This window comes from Hyaena hyaena, unplaced genomic scaffold (assembly GCF_003009895.1).
Source record: "Hyaena hyaena isolate Hyena2069 unplaced genomic scaffold, ASM300989v1 scaffold_279, whole genome shotgun sequence".
Classification (NCBI taxonomy): Eukaryota; Metazoa; Chordata; class Mammalia; order Carnivora; family Hyaenidae; genus Hyaena; species Hyaena hyaena.
In genome coordinates, this window is record NW_024080910.1 from 545,256 (window position 1) to 562,954 (window position 17,699).

General features: G+C 41.7%; 1 pseudogene; it reads right to left on the bottom strand.

The window, feature by feature from the left end:
• Window positions 1-6,957: 6,957 nt before the first annotated feature.
• Window positions 6,958-14,620, bottom strand: LOC120241107 (annotated as a pseudogene).
• Window positions 14,621-17,699: the final 3,079 nt, after the last annotated feature.

Sequence of the window (17,699 nt, forward strand, 5' to 3'; positions counted from 1 at the left end):
AGACTACAGATTGGAGGTTACCCTGGCTCTCTCTCCTTGGACTTTAGATGCCAATCACAAAGTCCAGATTGTTATTTGTACATCTGACTGGCTATAAATCAGAGGTTCCCACAATCTTCTACTTGTATTCATTTAATTTGCTAGAGCAGCTCACAGAACTCAGAGAAACATTTTACTTACTAGATTACTGGTTTGTTATAAATGGATATAATGTAGGAAGAACCAGGTGGAAGAGATGCATAGGGGAAAGTATGGGGAAAGGGAATGGAGCTTCCCAGCACCTCCACTTGTTCATCCACCCAGAAGCTCTCCAAACCCATTCCTTTGGGTTTTATGAGGGTTTCATTACATACGCATGATTGATCACTACTGATCATTAATGACCGAGCTCAATCTCCAGCCCCTGTCTTCTCCCCAGAGGTCAGGGGGTGAGACTGAAAGTTCTAACCTTCTAATCACTGGGTTGTTTCTCCTGGGAACCAGCCTCCATCTTTAGGTGTGGTTCAGAAGTCACCTCATCAATATAACAAAAGACATATTTATTGCTCTCATCACTTGGGAAATTCTAAGGGGTTTAGGAGCTGGGAGCCAGGAGCCATGGACAAAGATATGTCAACCTTAAAAATAAAATATTTTTACTCACAAAACGTGGGTTTATTTGAGAATAGCAGAGAATTGCAATTCGGGATATTTAAGCAATGGCAAAAACAAAACCATAAGGAAGTCTGAAGAGAAGATCAGTTTTAGGAGGAAACTGGGGAGGGTTGTTTTGAATAAAAGATTATTGAATAAGAAGAGTCTGAGGTTGTGGCAGTTTCTTACTGGCTGCAAGTGGTGATCAGTATGTTGTTGCTGGGACAAGAGGGGATCTTCTTTTTTTGTAGGAGCAGGAGATAAATTTCTGTGTGAAAAGTGTCCCCCCTGTCAAGGTAAAAATCATCTTCCTCCTCCCTTTATAGGCTGAGATGAGTGGTATGTGTATGACAGCTCCCCCTTCAAGGGCTTCTGGACTCTATTTTAAATGAGGTTGCCTTAACTCATTTTCACATTTATAAATCATGATATCAGAGCCATTCATTGGATTAGTGAAGAAGTCATTTCAGGAGAAAAACACCAGGTTCAGCTTTAGTGTTTGGGGTTTGAGATGCTGTGAGATAAATAAGTGGAGATAAATGGAAGCTCTGGAAAAAGTCTTTTTCCTGCATTTAAATTTTAAAGTCATTAGCTTATAGATGATAATGTAAGCCATAGAAATAGATGAGACTGCCTATGGAGAATTTATGGAGCAAAAGAGAAAATTCTAGGACAGAATCTCAAGGATCATAACTAAGGGACACAGAGAAAAAGGTTCTTGCAAAAGAAGCAAAGAAGGAACAGGCAGAGCAAAAAACCCAAGAGTACAAAAACCAAAGGAAGAAAGTTTAAGACAGTCATCTGTGTTATATGTTTTATACATTATAAAAGAGTCAACAAAATGAAGACTGAGAAGTGCTTATAGGATTTAGCAAATAGGAGGCCCTCAGTAACTTTGGAAAAAGCAATTTGTATGGAGTTGTGAGTGGGAGCAGTGTGGGCAGAAACCTGGCTGCATAAGATTGATGTGTGGGTGCAGGTTAGGAGGAGACAGCAAGTATAGACAACATTGTCAGAAGCTTCACTGTAAAGGATAGAAAATGTCTTTAACTAGAACATGGGTGAAGGAAGTAGCCATAGGAAGGGTGAGGGATACCTCATTCGGTGTGAAAGGTGAGAAGGAACAAAAGAGGTACATTTGTGATTTGGTTGTCTTCAATGGCTCTGTTTTCTCTGTGAAGTAAGCAGGTAACTGATGAGCATGAAAGAGAGGTAGTAGAGATGGTAGAAGTGGTAGTTAGAAAATAAGATAGTTTTGGGGCACCTGGGTGGCTTAGTCGGTTAAGCGTCCGACTTTTGCTTAGGTCATGATCTCGCGGTTCGTGGGTTCGAGCCCCGCGTTGGGCTCTGTGCTGACTGCCAGCTCAGAGCCTGGAGCCTGTTTCAGTCTGTGACTCCCTCTCTCTCTGACCCTCCCCTGTTCACGCTCTCTCTCTCTCCTAGAAATAAATAAAATATTAAAAAAAAAAAAAGAAAATAAGATAGTTTGATATACATACTACAGAAGGCACTCAGCTTTTTGTGATGATAAGGACCATCGAAGTGAAGGAAGAGTTGAAGAAAAGATCCTTGAAACTGAGGAATAGAGCTATCAAGGCATTTGGTGGATCCTTTATTTGAATATTTAAATGAAAGTAGTCATAGGAATAGGTAGAATGAGAAACAGTGAGTTAGACACTAAAATGGTCAATTAATGACTGAGGGTTGGCTGCAGATCCGTAGATGATAGTAATCAGAGAGGATAGCAAGTTGTCAAATGTGATGTCCTGAGTTTTAAAAAAAGATGTAATTTTTTAGAAGTGGGAGGAGAAATATTGTGAGAGCAGCAATAGGAAGCAAGAGGCTTCCTATCCTACTTTTGGGACCAAAAGTGAGCAGGGTGTAAGAGAAAAAGCAGCATCCACTAAAAAAGAGCTGCATGGGAAGAGGAATCATCAGGGGATATTCAGATTTCAACTAGGGCAAAACTGTGAAGATGACGAGGATGAAAAGATAACATACTATGAGTTCTAGAAGGCATAGAGAAAAAGTGAAGGATGTGGGAAAGGTGGAAGATTATCTCACATTAAAGGATATATACATAGCTATTATTGTATCTGGGTGATGTTTGATGATGTAGGAAGCTTGGAATTTTGAAGGTAACAATCAGAAGTGAGACATGATGGGCTTAGTCTTTTAGATGAGGTTGCAGTATTCATTAAAAACTATGGGGCCACTGAGGTCTTCTCTTTGTTTGCAGTTCATGGTTGCTTTGTTGTTAACAGATAAAGCAAAGTCTCCCTTTTAGGCACTCATTGACCTATAGAGATAAATAAAATCATGGGCATGGTGAGCTTATCTCAAAAGAATAATAGGGTGACAAGGAAGGGGTCTAGAGACTGAGACTTGAGGAATTCTGACACTTGATGGCTGGGTATAGGAGAAGGAGCTTATAGAGAAGACCAGGAAGGAATCACAAGTTTAGAGGAAAACCAGGAGCATGTGGGTCATAATGGGAGTCACTGGGGAAGTACGTTTACAAGGAAATGATTAGTAAATATTGTCAATGTTTAAGATGAGGAACAAAAGTTGCATTATAACAAGGAGATTGTTGATAATCTTGGGGAGAGTTTTGTGTGAAATCATTGCACAAAAGCCAGATTGACTAAAGAGTGTAGGGGATGTGTAGGAGAAAACTGGGCTAGTGAATTAGCAAGTTCAACATTTTGGCTTTGAGGAGATTATGAGAAATGAGAGGGTGACTTAGGAGGTAGAGAAGGCATCTTTTTTTTTTTTTTTAAAGATAAGAGAGAGTCAAGTATGTTTGACCATAAGATAAGGAAGAAAGTTTATGTACAGGAGGAGAGAGAAGAGAAAAGTGATAATATAAGTTTCCAAGAAACTGAGAAAGATGATACAATTGGTTTTTTTTTCTCAGAGAACACACTGAAAAAGTGCTTGGGAGGTCAAAGAGTAGCATAACAGAAGAAGGAGTCTGGGAGTTAAAATCTTTGTGGTTGCCTCCTAAACAATCTTTAATCCCAGATGTTGAGTCTCAGCCAATCATGGAAATGTTACTCTTGCCTCAGAAGGCCAGGGCTGGTATTTGACCCAATCACGGCCAATGAGTAAGAGAAATCTACTCATGGGTTTCTACAAAGGAAGACATGGCTCCTTTCTTCTTCTGAATGTTGGTGTATCTGGATATGACACCCAGAAATGCAATATTCTGGCAGCCTCTGAGGGGAGGCAAGCTGAGGGCAAAACCAACTCATTGAGGCTTGTAGAGAAAGATGGAAAGAATTTAGGTCTATGACAGTATCTTTGAGACAGTATTAACTAATTCTGGCTCTTGCCCAACTCCTTGACTTCTCTTTAGACAAAACAATAAATTTCCTATTGTGTGAGCCAATTTGAGTGGAGGTTTTCAGCTACTAGCAGTTGGATATGTCCTAACAAATGTGGTAGGATTAGTTGTTCTCAAGACTTAGTACTGATGCAAGTGTGCTGGCTGGCTTCTAAAGCTAGATAATACTCATATTTTGAGTTCCCGTCAGAAATCTCTGGGCTTTATATTGGTTTTAAATAGAACGTTGATGCTATTTATTGTTATTTCTGAGTTGTATAAACCTCAGTGCTGAGTGACAGAGACATTATTTTTTAGGACTGAATCACTACACAAGTAGCTAATGCTCACAGGTTCTTATGACCTTGCAAAGTTCAGCTCTGAGTTTACCATGGGAAAAAATCGGCTTTCAGTAAGGTTTTTGGCTTTTATGAAACTTATCAACAAGCAGAGAATATGGCATGTTCAAGTCTGAGTCACAAAAGAAGAAACTGGCATTAGGTACAAAATTAGGAGCTCACTTGGGATCCTAGGTAAACAAAAATATCACAACCATATTTTCATGTTTTTCAGGAAGAATAAGTAAAAATGCTTTAAAATAGAATTTAGAAATAGAAGAAAAGTTGTTACTGGATTAGAGATAGACTATTTGCCTTTTCAATATTTGACAATTCGATGTTGAAAGATAGCCTACATGAGACAACTTATTCCCATTGGTTTCAAATAACCTATTGACTTGTACAGCCTTACAGGAGAAAGGAAAATCTACTACATCCAGTTGAATGAATAAACTCAACCATGTTTAACTTTTGATTTGCAAAGTGAAAAAAACCATATTTACTATCTTCCTTCCCTCCCCACTTTGATTTCAAACTACGTTAACTAAAAAAACGATGTTTCACTGTTTGTTAATATTCTACAGCTTTATGTCAACTTAGAAGACAAGAAAGTGTTTGTTGAATTGTGACTGAATTCATCTGTTGGGAAATTGAGGGTTTATCAATGAGGACATGTTAGATCTCTCTAGAGAATGGAAGCACAATTAATAAATTAATGAATCTGCTTATAGATTTAGTATGACAGTTTGTTTGTTAGCTTATGGTAAGAAGCAGTTGCAGCTCTTATAGCGATCCCTAGTCTTCCGCCTTAGCTGTAATCTGCTCAGGAAGGTGTCTTGACAACATCAAGAACTTAATGGAGAAAAAAAATGTTAGGGTTACACTTCTATATTTTCCTTTCTTTTTGAAAAAAAAAGTATTTATTTTTTTGTCAAACCTATACCTGCGTATGTTTTAAAGAGTTGAATCTAAAGGTTTGTTAAGTGAAACAGTAGTGCTCCTCCTCCCTCTCCACCATCCCCTTCACCATAGACAATCACTTTCCATTTTCTTAGTTGATTCTTTTATGGATTTCTCACTATGGAAGCTGTGGGTTTAGCTTTCTTTTCTTTTCTGGCCCCAAATATACATATATATCATTTCATTCTCTCATCAGTCAAATATAGTTGCAAATTTGTCTAGATCAAAATTCAGTGTCTGCATTGTTATGGCTCAGCAAACGCTAATCAAAGATTAGGCATTTAGTAAAGTATAATTACTTTTCATCTCCTGCCTGAACAACTATTGTTTTTTGCTGAAGTTAATAATTGCCATTTTGTTAAAAATTTCTTTATACTTGTTAAATTCAATTACAGATTTTCTAGCAGTTGTCTAAATTTACTCTCAAGAGACTAAGATGCCTTATGTTTGTTTGTTGTTAGTTTGTTTATTTCATCTTGAAGATACATTCTACCAGAGTCTTTTGGCACCTTCCAACATGGGCTATTTGTCCCCAATGACTGGTACACACCTGTAGTTTTGATATTACTCATTATCATCACAGGTATTTCCTTTGCTTCTCTCCTGTGCTGAATTTCTTTGTTCCTATTTCTCCTTCTTCATTTACACTCTAGTTTTGGTGGAATACATCAACAAATAGCTTCTTGATAAAAAATGAATGGGAGTTAAATATTCTGGGACCTTCTACGACTGAACATATCTTTACCTATACTCATAGCAGATTGACAATTCGGCTGGATATAAAATCCAAGAATGAAAATAGTATTCCTTCAGAATTCTGAAGACTGCTCCACCGGCTTCTAATTTCCATTGTTGCTATTAAGGAGACTCAAAGCATTCTGGATTTTTTTTTCCTTTTCTGGAAGTTTAAATTCTTTTGTCCACAAATTATTGGACTTTCACAATAATGCACTTGCTGTAATCTATTGTGCTTAACGTTTTTGGACTATTAACTCAGGTTTTTCAGTTCCAAGAAATTATTGCATTATTTCATTGAAATTTCTTCCCATTTCTCTGTTCTTTTATGAGAAACACCTATTTTTCAAATGCTGACTTCCTTGACTGACTTTCTGATTTTCTTAACAACTTTTCTCTTTTTTCCACTATTATTTTTTTTTGTTTCTTGGTGAATTCTTTAGATTTATCTTACAAACCACCTATTGGGTTTTTCATTCCCCCTTCAAACATTTTAATTTCTGAAAAGTTTATTTTGTTCTCTGAATTCTATTCTTTGTATGTGTGTCAATCTCATCCCATTTGAAGTTTTCAAAATCTTCTCTTACTTTCTGAGGATATAAGTGATGTGTTTCAACTTTATTAAAGGCATATTTTGCATATCATAAAATTCAACCATATCATGCCTACAACTCTATGATTTTTAGTAAATTTATCTAATTGTGCAACAATGATGATTATTTTATTAAAATCAGTTTTATTATGTACTGTTTATTTACTGTTTATTTCCTTCAACTTTTAAATTATCCTCTTGCTCATTTTTTAAGTATTTTGTTTGTTGAAGTCTAAGATTTGGAAATGCTGACCCTTTGTTAACAAGAGTCCACAGGAAATATAGGATTCCTCCCCTCCCCTAGCCTGCCTCCGCTGAAGCCACCACCATTTCCTCCTTGGCTGGATGTGGAAGAGTCCTCTGTGTGTGGGGACTCAGGGTAACAGGGCAGCCTCCTTCTGTTGTTGCTGGGCTTGTGACCGTGGCAGTATCTTTTGCCTTTCAATTTCTCTAAAGTGTTTTTAAACTATTTTGTGTACATGGCTCAGTGCAAGCTCCTCTTTGCTTTTACAGTTTACCACTTGATATGGTCGGTGTGTTAACAACTTCTTCCATGGCTATGATCTTTTTGTCTTGGCATTTACAGTCTTTAAAGGTCTTGTGTTTGGTCTGGAAGAGCTGCTGGCCCTCTAGGGAGACACCAGCACTCATTGCATAGGCCTAGCTCAGCTTCTCCTCCTTCTTCCATGGTTTTCTGGCAAGCTTACTAACATTGAGTGCAGCTAGTGGAGGAGGGGTCTGTTCAGTCATTAATTATTTCCGCATCTGAGACATACTGTAAGTTTATGCATGGTTGGGCTTTCCACTGGAAGAGAGACATTTTAAAGGCAGCATTTTGGACTGGTAGTGGAAGGCTACCACCTCGCCCTGCAGCCACTGCCCCGGCACCCTCCCTCAGGGAAACTGGCTCCCAATGCTTAATTACTTGCCTTGGAGCCGCCATCTTGGAAGAACAGCTTACTATTTGCTGTTAGTTTCCTTGTTTCCACCTTTGTCCTAGGCGACCACTGATCTACTTTCTATATCCATAGATTTGCCTGTTCTGAACATTTCCTGTAAGTGGAATAATATATTAAGTGGTCCTTTGTGTCTGCCTTCCTTTACTTAGCATAATGTGTTTGAGGTTCATCCATCTCCACATGTACCTGTAGTTGGTAATTTCTTACTGGTGAGAAATATTTTATTGTATGGCAAATCACATTGTTGTCTATCCATTGACTAGTTGATTAACTTTTAGTTTTTTTCACCAATTTTTGGCTATGATGAATAATGATTCTACAAACACTTATATGCAAGTCTCTGTGTGGGTATATGTATTCATTTCTCTTGGGTAGATACCTAGAAGTGGGATTTCTGGGTCATATGATAACTTTATGTTTAACTTTTTAAGAAACTGCCACGCTGTTTTCCAAAGTGGTTTACGATTTTATATTCCCAGCAACAATGTGTCAGTTTTCCTGTTCTCTACAATTTACCAACTTAGTAATTGTCTGTCTTTTTTATTATAGCCTAGTGGGTATGAAATGATATCTCACCGTGGTTTTAATTTATATTCCCCCAATGACTAATGATATTAAACATCTTTTTACATGCCTATTAGCCATTCAAACATCTTCTTTGGTGAAATGTTTATTCAAATCTTTTGACTATTTTTGAATGGTTTGCTTGCTTCTTATTGAGTTATAAGAATTTATATATTCTGGATCATGTATATCTGTTTATCTGTCATCAGATATGTATTTTATAAACATTTTCCTCCTGATCTGTTGCTTGTATTTCCATTTCTTAATGATGTACTTTTAAGCACACACTTTTGAATTTTGATGAAGTTCTTTTCGATTTTGTTTATTTGTGGACCATGCTTTTAGTGTCATATCAAAAAATTTTGCATAATTCAAGTTCTCAAGGATTTAATGCTGTGTGTTCATATAAAAGTCCTATTGCTTTAGATTTTACATTTAGGTATGTCATTCACTTTGAGTTAATTTTTGTGTATGGTGTGAGGCAAAAGTCTGAGTTCATATTTTACATGTGGATATCCAACTGTCCCATACCATTTATACAGAACCTGAGGCAGGCTCTAGGCTCTGAGCTAGCTGTCAGCACAGAGCCCAATGCAGGGCTTGAACCCACAAACCGGGAGATCATGACCTGAGCCGAAGTCAGACGCTTAACCTACTGAGCCACCCAGGTGCCCTGCCATACTGTTTATAGAAAAGACTTTTCTCAATGAGTTTTCTGAGCAAATCACTCAATTGACCATAAATATAAGGATTTGCTTCTGGACTCTCAGTTCTGTTCCATTGATCTCTGTGTCTACTCTTAAATCAGTATCATACTGTCTTGATAACTGCAGTTTGATAGTAAGTTTGAAAGTGGGAAATAAAATTCCTTCAACTTTTTTCTTCAAAATTGTTTTGGCTATCCAATGCATTTTGCATTTCCCTATAAATTTGAAGATCAGCTTGTCAGTTTTTGTAAAAAAGCCTGGAAAGATGTTTATAGGGATTATATTGCATCTGTAGAGCAATTTGAAGAATATTGCCATCTAAACAATATTATGTCTTCTGATACATGAACATGGGATGGCTTTCCATTTCAGTAGATCTTCAATTTACTTCAGTAATCCTTTATCATTTTTCATGTATACATCTTGTACTACTCTTACTATATTTATTCTCTAAGTATTTTATTCTCTTTGATACAATTATAAATGGAATTATTTCTTAATATCACTTTCAAATTGTTCATGACTAGTGTATAGAAATGCATTTAATTGATATATATCAATTTGAGATTCTGCAACCTTGTTATATTTGTGTGTTAGCTGTAATAGTATTTTTTGTTTTTCACTTTTTATTTGGTAGATTCCTTAAGATATTCTACATATAGGGTCATGCATCTGTGAATAGAGATAGATTTACTTTTTTGTTTCTTATCTAGATGCCTTTTATTTATTTTTCTTGCTGATTGAACTGGCTAGATCAGTTCTACTTCACTGAGTAGAAGTGGTGAGAACAGATATTCTTGTCTCTCTTAAATAAGGTCTATCATTGTCCTTAGTCTTAGGGCATAGTTCTTACTGCTATGACATAGTCCTTATACTTACGGTATGGCTTTTTTTTTTTTTTTTTTTTGAGTGGTGACCCAAAGCCTGGGAGTTCATGAAATACTCTCTATAATCACTGGGTCTAAATACAAACCTCTGTCCTTCTCAACACTACACTGCATCTGAAATGTCTTTCCAGCTCTCCAGCTTTCTTTGCTGGGCCTCCCAGAGTCTTGCCTTGCAGATGTAATTCTTAGGAGTTGGCTCTCTGTGCAGTTTTCACACAGAGATTTTAGATTCCTTCTCCTAAATCCCTCCTTTGTAGAATCTTCTCCAGAAATTGCAGTGGTCTTTGCAGCTCTAAACTCTGGTATCTGTCTCTTCTACGCAGTGAGACCACCTCTCTCTGATTAGGCACTATATTTCTGAACAGTGATTTGGAAATGCCCTCAGGATGAAGCTGAGATGAATCTGGGGCTCATTGATGTGCTAATGTGTTTCATTTCTTACATGTTTCTTGTCTTTAAAGGATCATGGCCTTATGTGGCTACTGTCTAAGATTCAATACAGCTTTTAGAGTTGTTCATGGGGACCATTCTAATACTGTCCACCCCATCATATCCAAGTCCAGACCAATTATTTTTTTAAATACCTTTTATGACAGATTCTTTACATTATTGCAAGTCTGTGTGTGTCCTGTAGAGTAGACATTATACCCCCATTTTCATTGATTAGAAAACAGATGCTCAGAAAGTTTTGAGCATTGACTAAAACTAAGCCATTCAATAGAGTTGGATTTAGAACTGAGATTTCTTTGGTTCCAATTTCTACTATAACATAGTTTCTCCCTACCTAGTCACTGACAAGTCAGTATATAAATGCCACATGAGAGTCACTACAATTTTACCAACACTTTGCATTAATATTTTTGTGAATTAAAACATCTGGAGGGGAGATGGTATTGATGTCATTAGTTAAAAGTTATAAATGATGTTTATATGAGGATTTTGCTGCCCTATCCAGAGATAATTGATATATGTATTGAAAATAATAAGTGTTTCTGGGATATTGCTATGAAATTAATGTTTGTGTTCCCCTCCCCTCCCCCACCAGTTTATATGTTGAAACCCTAATCCCCAGTGTGGTAGTATTTGGAGGTTGGTCTTTGGGAAATAATTAGGTAATGAGGGTAAAGCCCTCATGAATGGTCTTAGTACCCTTATAAGAAGAGACATGAGAGAGATGATCTTTCTCCACCAGGTGAGGATACAGAAAGAAAATGGCCATTTGCATACCAGGAAGAAGGCTCTCACCAGACACCACGTCTGCTGATACCTTGATCTTGGACTTCCTAGCCTCCAGAACTGAGAAATAAATGTTTGTTGTTTTAGTCTGTGGCATTTTATTATAGCAGCTGAAAGTGACTAAGACAGGAATCATTCACATATTTTTTGGTTAATATCTTGAGATATTGAAATAATCATGAGGAAACTGGAACTACTAAGTCAATGCCTTTACTGAATATGGCAACCTGCCTGTTGTTAGGGGCTCATCATGTCATCATGTCAGAAATATACCATATGATGCTTTTGGAAATAGAACACTTGGCAAGTAATACTTAGACATTTTTGGCCTATCATAATGAAGTCTGACCCTGGAAAATTAGCCCGTATTCACAACTAATAACACTAATCCCCTTCTCTAGTGCTCCATGTCTTTTATCAGGAAAGGTCAATTATAAGCCTATGAACAGTATTCAGAGTTTCCCCCAAAGAATAATACATTTTCAAAACACACACACACACACACACTACTTAAATAAACAGAAGAGGTATGTAAAATGTGTCAATAGTCTTTGAAACCTGTTGTTTTCTATCCGTCTTCCTGCCCTGTGCATATTTTTCCTATCCACTAATATCATCTACAGACTGTCTAAATGATGAGGAGGTTCAGTGAAGTTCTGCCAATTTGATCTTTTGATTATTTTATCCGTTGCTTGGATATACATTTAAAGACCTACCCATTCTACTCGCCCATCTCTGTAAGTTTCCCACCAGCTTTGCTTCCTTCTCTCCTGTGTGACTTCTAGCATTCTAAATGTCATATGTCTAGTAGTATGTGTTGACTGGATTCAACAAGACCTAGGAGAGAAAGGAAAAGAGTAAGAGAAAGGCACAGGGAGAGCAGACGGGCCACTGGGCATTTGGAGTAGCCCCAGCAACTCCAGGCAACTGGTCAACAATTTGGAGAGGATCATCAGTCACTTCTGGAGCATGACTGTGAAGCTTTCATCCAAATACAACACACAGGTGCAGTCTGTGCTAAACAGACGAGTCAAAATGCCTGGTGACTCAGAGGACGGAGACACAGGCCAAATGCCACTCTTTCTCGTATGAGTGGAAACGTCTTCAGAATGAGCACCGTTAAAAAAAAGTGTAGCTGAGAGTCAACTTCTGCTTCCTAAAGGAATTCAACAGAGCTAGCATTGGGTCAAGTGAGAATTGGATGAGGTAAGAGTAAGAGTGGAATGGAAATTTTGCAATGTTGTGGCATCACTAATCATACCCTGTGAATGAGAGGTAAACCGAGCAATAAGTGTGATCCTGGTACCCACGTGCCACAACTAAAAAGCTATATACTGGTCCACAACCCAATGCCTTCATCCCCTTTGCTTTTGTTCAGAGCTCATGGGGGATGGATTTTTTAAAAAAATGTTTTTAAATGTTTTAAAACAATATTTTTATTTTGAGAGAGAGACAGACAGAGAGAGTGCCAGTGGGGAAGGAATTGAGAGAAAGGGAGAGCAAGAATCCTAAGTAGGCTCCTCGCTGTCAATGCAGAGCTCATCGTGGGGCTTGATCCCATGAACCATGAGATCATAACTTGAGCTGGAATCAAAAGTGAGACACTCAGCCTACTGAGTCACCCAGGTGTCCCTGGAGGATGGATTTGGAGGCCAAGGAGGCAGCAGGGAAATGGGCCTTCCCCATGTCTCCATTTTTAAAATCCACATCAGACTCACCACCATGACATGAGTACTTTTAAAACCTGTTTCCTTACCTCTCAAATACTATTTAGCCACTTTTAGGAGATGAGCATGAAGCACACAATTGGAGGTAAGAATGGATCTGATGCTGTATCCCCTTTACAATAAGGAAGAATGAAACCGTGAGGCTTGTAACTGTTTGAGGTCTTAATAGTAGGATTGAAATTTGACCTCTCTCATCTTGTTCCTCTTCCATCCTGGCTTTCTCCCTTCTAAATCTCAGTGGAGATTTAGATACTTTGGGTTCAGTAGTCCCTCTGGAAAAATGACCAGACAGAAATGCAGACACTGAAGTGCAGGCATAGCACTGAGTTGTGACGTGCCAAAAACAGTCAAAAGGAAGCAAGCCAAATGTGAAGGAAGAGGGCACTGAAGCAACCAGTCATTCAAGGCAGACATCTCAAATTACCACAAATGTTGTTTTAATAGAGAGATTTTTACCATGATTTGCTTCCAGGTTGAGCTGAAGTGAAATATGGTCCTACATTTGGTGGGTCCTCCAAGGGCAAACTCATTGTGAACTATTAGAATTTTAATATCTGTAAGTTAAAAGCTTTGGTTCTGTTTGTAACACTTCTTCAGAGTGTCCTGTCCTAATCCGAGGTGGAAAAATCTGAGAGTCAAAAGTTCTTGAGAAAGAACAGGATAGTGTGTTAATTATAGAAGGGAAAATGCTCTAATCTGGGTTAATTTTTTGTGTATTAAAGACCTCAAGGATATTTCAGATAGTAACCTGGTTTTACATAAATTGAAATATAGATTAAAGAGTTTTTAAATAGATATTTCCTCAGATTTTTGATTATTTAAAAAAAAAGGCTCCCAAAATTCTTAAAGGGATGGCAACTAAAAAAAAATGCTTATTTATTTTTATTTTGAAAGAGAAGGAGACACAGACCGAGAGCACCAGCCGGGGAGAGGCAGAGATAAAAGGAGAGAGAATCCCAAGCAGGTTCCACCCTCCAGTGCATAGCCAGGATGCCAGGCACCAGGGATGGCAACTTCTTAGCCAAATAAGGAATCTCATCTTTTCATCCTCCCCTCTCCTTTTTGTTAGTCAGACATGGTCCATTCCTTTCTCCAAGGTTTTTTCCCCCAGCTCCATTCTCTGTGGCAAATCACCAGTGTTTTTTATCTGTGCGTTTGGATTCAGTAGTGGTATTAGCATGCCTTTCTGTAAACATACTTACCTTTGAAACATTTTCAGGCAAAATAGTTCCACACACTGCAGTAAAACGGAGAAAAATTCAAAATTCCTATCATTTTTCACAGTAAGATCCCTATCCAGGCAATCTAGATAAAGGAAAATGGAAAAAAATACAACTCTCTTAAGAGTTATTAACTGGAATCTGGAGCGAACACGGAAATCAGTTTCCTTTGGGAGAAATAGGGTCTTGTTTAGGGCTAAGGTTTCTGTGCCAGATTCTCCAGGGCTTTCCCTTCTGGGAATGGAGATCCCGTGGTCAGAGCCCCACCGAAAAAGCCATCAGGGCCCCCTACCGGGTGGTTTACCTCATTTAACTCTTACAACACCTCGGGGAGAAAGATACGCGGAGCCTCGCTGCACAAAGGAGGAAGTGCCTCAGAACGTAAGTACATAAATTGCTTAGGGAATCTCTGCTAACAAGTTTTAGAGGCACAATTGGAACTCGAATCTGCCCACGTTCCCTTCGCAGCGCTGCAAAACGGAGACGCTGAGTTGGTCTGATAAGCTTTTTCCAGTTCCCAGAATGGTTTCCTTGTGCGAAGTTGTGTCTCCTCCAATTTCTTTCAGGCCCATTATGGTGAGTGTTGGTGTAATCGTTAGGATACTCGACTTTGGGTGCTCATTGGGGTCAGCACCTCGTCCTCGGGTCCTGGCGCTGTCCCAGAAGGGTGGTGCTAGGATTCCGCGGTGTCGCGGCAGGAGCGGGGAGTCCCCTCCAACTAAAGAGGGAAGATCCATCCCCAGCCTCACGCGAACAATACATACATACATACATACATACATACATACATACGTACATACATACATAAAACAAAAGAAGACAATCATCGCAGCCCGGAGCGCGGGCCTCGGGTGGACCGGGGCGAGGAAGAGGGGCCTCCCGAGCGCCCTCTGGCGAAGACGGAGCGCGCGTGTCCCCGCCCTGGCCCCCCTCCGCCGCCGCAGCGACACCGCCGCCGCGGCGCCCCCGCCCGGCTCTCAGGGTTCACTCTCGGTCTTTCACTCCGTGAGACACAGACGGCAGCTTTCCGAGAGAGCGGGGCACAGGCTGAGGCGGCGCTAGCACTAGTGCCGCCGCTCGCCCCGAGAAGCCCTGGGCGCCGGGAGGGAAGGCGAAGCCCGGAGCCGCATCCTCTCTCCCCGTGGAGGTCTCCTGAGCCGACGGGCAGCTCGGCGGCGGTGCGCGCCCCCCTTCCCGGCCACTTCGCGGGGCGTGCCAGGACTTGGGGACGCGGCTGGGGAAGAGCCGGGCCGGGAGGCGGCGGCGGCGGAGCGAGGGGGCGCGCACCGGGACTGGAGAGGAGTGAGCGGCGGGCTGGGCGGCGGCGGCGGCGGCGGCCGTAGCCGCGGGTGTCTCCGCGCGTCGCCGTTTCGCAGGCAGCGCCGCCTCCCCGGGCCGCGGCCGCCCGGCCGGGTCCTCTGCGCGTTCCCGGGCCCGGAGCCGGCGCACGATGCGCCCGGCTGCGTTCTGATCGCCGCCGCGCCGCCGCCTCTGCCGCGATGATCCCCCCCGAGCCGCCGCAGCAGCAGCTGCAGCCGCCGCCGCCGGCCCCGCCGAACCATGTGGTGACCACCATCGAGAACCTGCCGGCCGAGGGCAGCGGCGGCGGCGGCGGCGGCAGCCTGTCCGCCTCCTCCCGGGCTGGCGTGCGCCAGAGGATCCGCAAAGTGCTGAACAGGTGAGCGGCGGCGGGGGCGCGCGGGGCGAGGGCTGCGGGAGCCCGGCCCGGGTCTCCCCCGGACCCCTGGCGGCCCGGAGGCCCCTTGGGACGGAGTCGCGGCCGAGGGAGGCTGAGGAGAGCTGGCGACGACGCGCCCCGCTCCCGCGGGGAGGCCGTGGCAGCTTTGTCCCAGAGCAGGGAGCCCTGGGGCGCCCGGGCTGCCGGCTGGTCCGAGGCGGGAGTTCGGGGAGACGCGGGGTTTGCTGCTTGGCCGCTGTGTGTCCGCGCTCACACCCTCGCACACGCGTGTCGTCCCACTCCCCTTGCTTACTGAGCCCTAGCTTTGCACCCAGGGGACACGGGGGAGCCGAGGGTGGCCCGGACGGAGGAGGGAAGGCGCGGGGCTGCGGGGAAAAGAGAGGAAGTCACCGGCCTCGCGGTGTCGCCCGCCCGGGCCGGATGTCTCCGACCTCCACGGGGGTGGGGGGGATGGGGTCGCGGCGACAGCCCGGGCGGGCAGGCGGGGGACCCACTTCTCTTGTCTGACGCTCCCGGTGCCGCTCGGACTCCTCCAAGCTGGGACCGGGGAACCCGAGGCTAGAGGCCTGGATCAGACGCAAGCAAAGTGCAAACATGTTGCGAGAAGGGTGCGAGCAAGAGGAGCCGGGTTATTCTAAAGCGGGCTAAAGCCAGAGGCGGCGAGCGCCGGTCGCCGGCGCCTCCAGTGCTGGAATCTGCGCAGTGGAGGGATCAAGGACGAGGCGTTTTAGGTTGAGAACGGGGTGGACGTGAAGATGGGGCCCCTGGCGTCCTGGCTCAACTGCGATGTGAAGGGGACTTTTTCTACTTAAGTAACTTGAAACGGTTGAAGAACTGACACTGAAAAAAATCATCGAATTTGTTTTTTGTGTTTTTATTTGAGTGCGTGTGTGCTTTTATGATGCATCTGTATGGACAACTCTTGAGGTTGCTCTGTTCATACAGGTTTCTGTGTGGCACTGTTTTGGGGAGCCGAGACTCCCCATAGAGCTGTGGGGAGTTCACATAGAGCTCTGTGGGCTTAAAGCTCTAGTGGGGGCACAAAATATGTTCAGAAATCAAAGCGTGAAAGCTCTCGTTTTAGGAGCATGGTTTAATTCAGGTATAACAAATCCCAAACCAACTGAGTCCCTTGCGAAGACGTAACGTGTTTATTAGCTTACTTGTGGGCACGTCACTATGTTTCCATTTATTAGCAAACAAGAAGAAATTCACTCTGAAGTGAGGCATGAGTTGGTAATAGAAGGTCAAGCCTTTACTTTCCTTCGAGTTGTAGGATAACACTTAGGATAACACTTTCCAAAATATTACATTTAAAAGACAGTGAGTAAAGTAAATCAAGAAGATGCTGGCTCAGTACATATTAGGTAGCTTTCCTATTCTTCATGAATACCTGTGGGTTTTTTTTTTTTTAAATTGTAAATGCCCTGGCATTGGATCTTTAAATTTTTAAGCAGAATATATTAAATATTAATATCCCTCATTACTCTGGCAAAAAACTGATGCAATCATTCATTTATCTTTGCTTGATTATAAATTATTATTGATTCTGTGCAGGTTATTTCCTGATATTTGATGAATCTTTGAGTCCAGAACAAAAAGATCGCTTGAGGAGACTTGGTTGTCATCATTTCTCAGCCAGTAACCAGCCACGTGGCTCAGGGGCAGAGCTGCGCATCTCCTGGGTCTCGGCTTCTGCATGTGTAATATATATTTTATAATACATGTCTTACCTCTCTTGTCCTGAGATAATACTGAAGAGAAAACACTGTGCGAGTATAATGCTCTACACAAATTCATTTATTCAACGGATTTTTGTTGTCTGAGATGGGTCAGTGGGAGCATCATAAGCAAATAAAGTGAAGTTGTAGTGTATCATGAGTAGAACCATGCGTTTTACTAAGCTGTCAGTGATCTATGTGACATGAGTTGTACTATTTCTAATTTACAGAGGAAGAATTTAGACTGAAAGTTTGGGTCAATGACATGTCATTGCAGGTATATCGGTGAATGGGACCCTAGGGTTATAGCCTTTCCACGTCAACTAAAACATTTAATTGTCTTTCAGAATTCTTCAGAATTTTCAATATCATATTTTGTATTGAGTTCAGGGTCTT